Source organism: Ursus maritimus, unplaced genomic scaffold (assembly GCF_017311325.1).
Source record: "Ursus maritimus isolate PB19 unplaced genomic scaffold, ASM1731132v1 scaffold_4, whole genome shotgun sequence".
Lineage (NCBI taxonomy): Eukaryota > Metazoa > Chordata > Mammalia > Carnivora > Ursidae > Ursus > Ursus maritimus.
Window position 1 is genome coordinate 93,463,248 of NW_024426552.1, and position 7,346 is coordinate 93,470,593.

At 38.1% G+C, this 7,346-nt stretch overlaps 1 non-coding gene across 1 annotated transcript; it reads left to right on the forward strand.

The window, feature by feature from the left end:
* Nucleotides 1-5,416: 5,416 nt before the first annotated feature.
* Nucleotides 5,417-5,520, forward strand: LOC121100532. Its single transcript, XR_005832290.1, has one exon. It is a non-coding gene; the product is annotated as a U6 spliceosomal RNA (small nuclear RNA).
* Nucleotides 5,521-7,346: the final 1,826 nt, after the last annotated feature.

Below are 7,346 nucleotides of genomic sequence, written 5' to 3' on the forward strand. Positions count from 1 at the left end.
TCAGTTCGCGTCCAAAGGCAAGATTAAAAACTGATACTTTATTTTAAAGACAGTGAGACAGGAGGAATTCTGTCCTACTCAGGGGAGGGTCAGCCTGTCTGTTCTATTCAGGGCTTCAACTGATTGGGTGAGCACCATCTTCACCCCAGCCCCCATTAGAGAGGACAATCTGCTTTACTCAGTGCACCAATTTAAATGTTAATCCCATCCAAGAACACCTTCAGAGACACATCCAGAATAATGTTTGACCAAACACTGGGATACCCTGTGACCCAATTAGGTTGACACAGGAAATTGATCATCACATGTGAACAATTTAAAAATTTTTGATTCATATTTCCAAGTTGACCTCTGAAAATTCTATCCCAATTCAGAAGGCACAGGCCAGCAGTGGAGTAGGCCCCTGTCCTCTGTCCTGGCCACACAGTCTTCTCATTCTTCGAAAGTCTTGGTCAATATACAGTCAGTCCTTATTGTTCATGGATTCTGCATTTGCGAGTTTGCTTATTCATTAAACTTTATTTGTAACCTCAAAGTCAAACAGCACTTTCCTGGTCATTTGTGAACATGTGCGGAGCAGTGAAAAACTATTCCCGGTTAAGGCCAAGCAAGGCAGCACCGCGTTCTTGCTTCAACTCTCAAGTGTCTTTTTTATGGTCAATTTAGTGCCACAATTTTTGCATTTTGGGGCTTGGTTTGGTGATTTTGCTGTTGAAAATGGCTCCCAAGCACTGTGCTAAGTGCTATCTCCTTTTTTGTTTGTTTGGTTGTTTTGTTTTGTTGTGTTGTGTGTATGGAAGGAAATTGTGATGTGCCGTCTGGGGAAAATACCTGTGTTAGCTTAATTTCATTCAGGCATGACTTATAGTGCTACTGGCTGTGAGTTCGATGTTCATGAAACAGCATGGTCTCTCCAGACAAGGGAAGAGGACATTCTCTGCTCTGTAGGTCAGGCTGCCCTGGAAAGGGCTAACGTAACATCTACAGCTTATGAGGAAGCTACGGAAAGGGTGCGAAGATAGCTCAACACAGAGATTCATGAGATGACGACTGACTGAAACAACAACAACAGCAACAACAACAACAACAACAACAACAACGTGTGGTTGATAGCACTGTTGTGAGGCTGAAAGCCAAAGGAATTTATGTTCGTGTTACCAGGGTAAAGATCATGGTAACCCCTTCCCAGCTAGTGTTTTATTATACAGAAGTACTGCATATAATTAAACAAATATTGCATATAATTAAACAAAGTTATAAATTTCTCAGTTGAAGAAAAGTTGTGACCAAAAGCTTTCAGGAATCTAATTGTACATTTCCCCTTAGAGCCATGGCTCAGTATTCAGTGTTCGCAGCTACTTCATAGAATGTAACGACTGCCGGGATCCCCAGGGGCTCCATCAGTTGTACGTCTGCCTTTGGCTCAGCTCATGAAACCAGGGTCCTGGGATCAAGCCCCCTGTCTGGCTCCCTGCTTAGCGAAGAGTCTGCTTCTCGCTCTTCCTTACCCCTCACCCTGCTTGTGCTTGCTCGCTCGCTCTCAAACAAGGAAAGAAAATCTTTTTAAAAAATGAAACTACTGCAAATAACAAGAATCAACTGAGAACCATAATTCCCTCTTATTTTAATTTACATATCTTATAATTGAAATTGGACTTTTGATATTCAATAACCACACTTCTCCTTTGTCAAGAAGCAGTAGAGTGTAGTACTTAAAGTGTATACTGTCTGAAACGATATTCTGGCTCAGTGTTCAACACCAAGACATCTGCGTTCTAAAACGTTTTCTTCCATTCATGTGTGGATTTCTTCATATTGCTTTTACTTTCTGAACTTTTCACTTATAAAAATAAGGGCATACATTTTCCAATTCTAAGATTTTTGGTTTTATAATCTGTAAAATGAGGGCATTATATCCTACATCAACTCTAACTTTATTACCATAATGTACATTTTGGGAATCGATAACTACTGTAATCTTTACTGGAGGCAGAATATAACTGATGGGATGGTCTCTTGAGATGTTTACGTTCTGTGATTCTGTCTTGAAGGGCTAATGTGTCTGAAGAGCTTTAAGGTGATAATACTCTTGGGAGTTGTTTTATATATATATATAATTTTGAATTGTTGGGCTAGTCTGGTTTCCTGGCATTATGTTGACTCAGCTTAATAAATGAAACCTGGACTCTTCTTTCATCAAACAAAATTCCAATTCTTATTATATATTATTATAACATTATGATCTATTTTGTTCTTTCTGTCTTCACCTGTCTCCATTTGTGCATAGGTTACCCTGGAGACAAATCAACAAGTTTACTTCCTAATATACTGACTATCACATGATTGCTGCTAATAAGTGAAGAGATTTATGATGATTTTAGCTAAAGAAAAATATAATCACCAAAACATATACTTAAGATGCTCAAATTCCAACTGCAATAAAACTCATCTTCAGTGCATAACATGTAGCAGAGGGAAAGTTAACAGGAGAGAGCCATTCTTGTGACAGAACTTGTAACTCTTCTCCAAGATGCTGTGTTTTTCTCTCGGTCTTCTACACCTTTCCATTTAACCAAATGTTTCTCAGCTGCTTGTTCACACTTGCTTTCTTATAATCAGGCCTAGAATCGATACTCACATCTCTGTATAACTTGTACTCTGATATATCTAGCTCCCCATGGTAACTGATAACCTAATAAGTTCCTAGAAGTTTCCAATGTAGAATTATAACATCTTCTTAGAATTTATTTTTTGAATTACCAACGATGCTTGTATTTAAATGGTTAGATTTTAATGACAGAAAGCATACATTCTAGGAAAGGAATTTATTTATGTGTAACAAACATTTGTCATTTTTAGCTACCTGGTATCTTTTGTATAACTTCTCTGTATTTTGATAATTTCCCAGACTTTTTTGCCTCTCTAAAGGAGAATCCAGAAAACTCACTTTTCTAGGCTCCTTTGGCCATAGGCCGAAAGCAGGGGATCCATATTCTGTTATTCACAGTCTGTAAGACTGATCCAAAAGTGAGCAACCCAATTAGGTAACATCCATTCTTCTGGAATGGGTGGTAGCTGGGATCTGCAGCATTTGGCTCTAGAAATGTCTTTAATGGGCCAAATCTTTATGGGTTGCTGGATGCACAGCCTCTCCCGTGTTTCACTAACCCGTTTAATGAAACTATGAGTTCCCTAGTATTCTTTAACAAATTCTTTCTCTACTTAGATCAGGCAGAATACATTTTGCTATTTGCAAATTTAAAATAGTCAAATATTAATTTAAAATATTCAAAGATTTGGGGGAGCCTGGGCGGCTCAGTCAAATGTCCAACTCTTGGTTATGGGTCAGGTCATGATCTAAGGGTTGTGACACCGAGCCCCATGGGGGCTCCATGCTGGGTGGAGATCCTGCCCCTCCCTCTGCCCCTCCCCGCCTCAGCTCCTGTGTGTGTGCGTATGTGTGTGTGTGCACGTCTGCGTGCCCTCTCTTTAAAAAAAATTCAAAGATTTTTATCAAAATACTATACACAACGGTTTTAAAAGTGAGACTTATAATAAACATCAGACACCTCTCTACCTTTCTTCCTTTCTAGTCCCATTACCCAGACACATTCACTTTCAATGACTTTAGTTGATTTGTCTGGTGTTTCCCCCTCCTCCATATACAAATTGTACCTATATATAACTTTTTCTGTATTACATGTAGATATTACCTATTGATTGTGTATTTCTTTTTTATATTCACCTCTCTTCCTTTCCTCCATATTCCCAATATCTTTGTAAAACATTTGCTTAAATCATTGGTCAGTGTTTACTGTGTAGCTATTGTTTATTAATAAATGAGGTAGTATACTATTATTGTATTTTATCTTTTTTTCAGTCTTTCCATTACTTCAAGTTAATTGCTTTGCTCCCACCTTGTTTCATTTGATTTTCGATACACCTTTTCAGTATAGCTCTGTCGGATCACTCAAATACTCATTACTATCTTTTCAGATGTTCAAATAAATCTGATCATTTGGAGATTTTGCCCCTCTGCTGTTTCAGTCTGCACTCCTTGCTTTCTAGACTAAGGCATGGCTGTCCTGGTGGGTCTCCACTTTTTGGCTTTCTTGTTTTGGATCCCCTATTTTAGGCACCGGTCTCCCTCTTTCTGGTTTTACCACCACATTTTACTGAGGACATCCTACACTAGCTTCCTGAAAATGGACACAAGGGATTCAGAGTCCCTGCACTTGCATACATTCTGTATTCACTCCTCATGCATCAACATTTGAGTATAATATTGAATATTTTTCCCATAACATTTTTCTATGAGCAGCACTTCTCTTTTTAATAAGAAATAATCAATTTTCTCTTGTGTTTTAATTCATTTGACACAGATTAATTATTAACTCATGGCCATTACTGAAGTGAATAAAACTGGCATATGTATTTTTAGGTTGGCATTTTCATATCTGAATATATTTTTTCCACCACCAAAAGAAGCTAAATACTTACAGTGTGAAATTTGGGAAATATCTTATATATCATCAAAGTAATGTGAACAATGTGCATTTATCGCTCTTTGGTTATCTTCTTCAAGACCCAAGAATATTTGGTCAACTGTAAAGAATAATTGGACTTATGGGGCGCCTGGGTGGCTCAGTCATTAAGCGTCTGCCTTCGGCTCAGGGCGTGATCCCAGCATTCTGGGATCAAGCCCCACATCAGGCTCCTCCGCTAGGAGCCTGCTTCTTCCTCTCCCACTCCCCTGCTGTGTTCCCTCTCTTGCTGGCTGTCTCTCTCTCTGTCGAATAAATAAATAAAATCTTTTAAAAAAAAAAGAATAATTGGACTTATGACTTGATATCTGTTGGCAGCGGGAAGAATTAGAACTCTGATGTGCATATTATCATTTCTAACACAGCCTACCAGATAAATGCTGAGACTCACAAGTGTATGGTGACTTTTTGTGCCGCTGACTACTGCCAGAAATCCTGGCTTCTCCCACAAGTACAAAGACCTTTTGAAATGAAAGTCCAAAAATATGAACTTTAAGATTTTAAGATAAAAAATGATGTAAAAAGTGTTAAGTAAAATATAAAAGGTAGTTTCTATGAAAGTCACCTTAGATCCTCAAGAAAATTCTGGGCCAAGCTATAAAAGCATATCTATGAAAAATAGCAATCCTAAAGTCTCTAAATATTTTATTTTTAGATAATACATCACTTCTGTGTTCTGACATATCCTTATGCATTATTGTACACACAGGAGGTGCTCAATAAATAATGGTATGTGGAATAAATGAATGAGAGATGTAGTAAATGTTTAAATAAGAAAATCCAGACTTTTTTGCAGTGGAACCCATGTAATTATGTATATTCTGCCTTAATGGTAAATTAGGAAGTTTCAGTATCTAAAAATTTCACTTCCCTGCTCACTCCAACAGCACATATACTAACCTGGACCAATACAGAGAAGACTAGCGTGGCCCTGCACAAGGACGACACGTAAAAATATCACTTTCTCCTCCTCCATTTTCTTCTCAACGTTTTACTTGGGCACCAAATTATACGCCTTGTCACCATCTCCACCATCTGCTCGTGAACTTTAGGAGAGTTAGGTCTGTGATTAATTTACCTTTGTCTTCACCTGAGCAGCGACTGTTTTACTTTGCACACAGAAGGTGTTCAGTCAGTATCTGTACGGATAACTTCTTAAGTGAATATGTGATTGACTATCTACCAAGTTCAACAGTATGATACTACCTTTCCAATAAAGGAATGAGACGTGGAATTTGCATGGAAAAGCATTTTAAAATAAACAATGGGACAATAATATACAGACAGCCTGGATAAATAGGAGGACACACTTTTCAAGAAATTCATCTAAAAATTTCACAATAATTTAATGCCTTCGAGATCTTTGGCAGACACCTTTAAGTAATACAAGGAGAATATTGACTTTAACCAAAAAGGGGATTGATTAGCACCCTGATCTTGTTAGGATTAAAAAAATACTTTGATAATAGCTATTCGAAGAATTTAATTTCACAAAAGCCTTTTTAAAGAAACAGATAGGCCTTTTGAAGCCTGTCCATGCAAATACTTGAAGTTTAAGAAGCACTAGAAAGTTGGAAAGAGGGGTGCCTTAACCAGTTAGTTAAGTGTCTGGTCCGCCTTCTGCTTAGATGATGATCCCAGGGTCCTGGGATTGGGCCCCACATCAGGCTCCCTGCTCAGCAGGGACTCTGCTTCTCCCTCTGCCTCTGCCGCTCCCCCACTGCTCGTGCTCTTTCTCTCTCTCAAATAAGTAAATAAAATCTTTAAAAAAAGAAAGCTGGAAAGATAACTTTTTCTTCATGACTAGGGAAAAGATGAAAAAATGGATAAAGGAATCTGAGTTAACATAAATATGTTAATTTGAGGGAAAAGTTAAAAACCAGAATGCTGAAGGATGACTTAGGTCTTGAATCCCTGTCAGGGAATTTAATTCATTGGGAAACCCACTTGAGATTTTCCAGTTCTTTCATGACCACATTGTGTTCACTCAGCAAACAAGTAGCAGCTGTTTATAATTTCTTACAGTAACACTGAAATGAAGTATCATAAAGTTCACCCCTAGATAGAACGCCGACTCAAACTGACAATGTTTTCTTGCTTACCTCTTCCTCTGTGTCTCCTTGGCTGATAGGCAAAATGCAGACTCCTTGAGGGCAGGACTTGCTTACTTTGCAGAAGTCTAAAATCATGTCACTGCACACATGGCATTTAGAAGTATTCTTTAATGTTGATTAAAGTGGGACTTTTTTCTATTCATTACAGATTTTCTGTTTGATTACTTACAACTTGCTACTATATAAATCAGAAGTCCAGTGGTTATGAAATTTTGTTAGCTTCTGAACTGTTTACGAGACAATGAATGTTGTCCCTGGATAAAGTAGTCAGAAGACAGAGGCAATGATGGAGGGTCCAGTCCCAATACAGTTACTGTTTGTTTTCCCTTCACGAAGGGAATCCGCAAACCCTGACACAAACTCCTCCCTGTGTCTATTTCCGTTTCGATGAGAGGCAGACGTATGTGACTAGTTCAGTGCAATTTGTCAGAAGGTCTGAATAAGCAGCTCTAGTATCATGACTCCGGGTTAATAGTATAATTTTTGTAGAAGGACAACACTTTACCAAAGCCATGGGTCACCCTTATAGAACAGTAAGGTCAAGTTTAAAGCTGAATTACTCCTCTACTGGCTGCTTAGAAATATTCCAAACCTGGAAACTAATATATATTTTGTGTACTCTGAACATTTTAATATGTTTCTTTCCTCCCTGGACTTTTTCTAAAAGGGCTGAGAGACACATAAATTT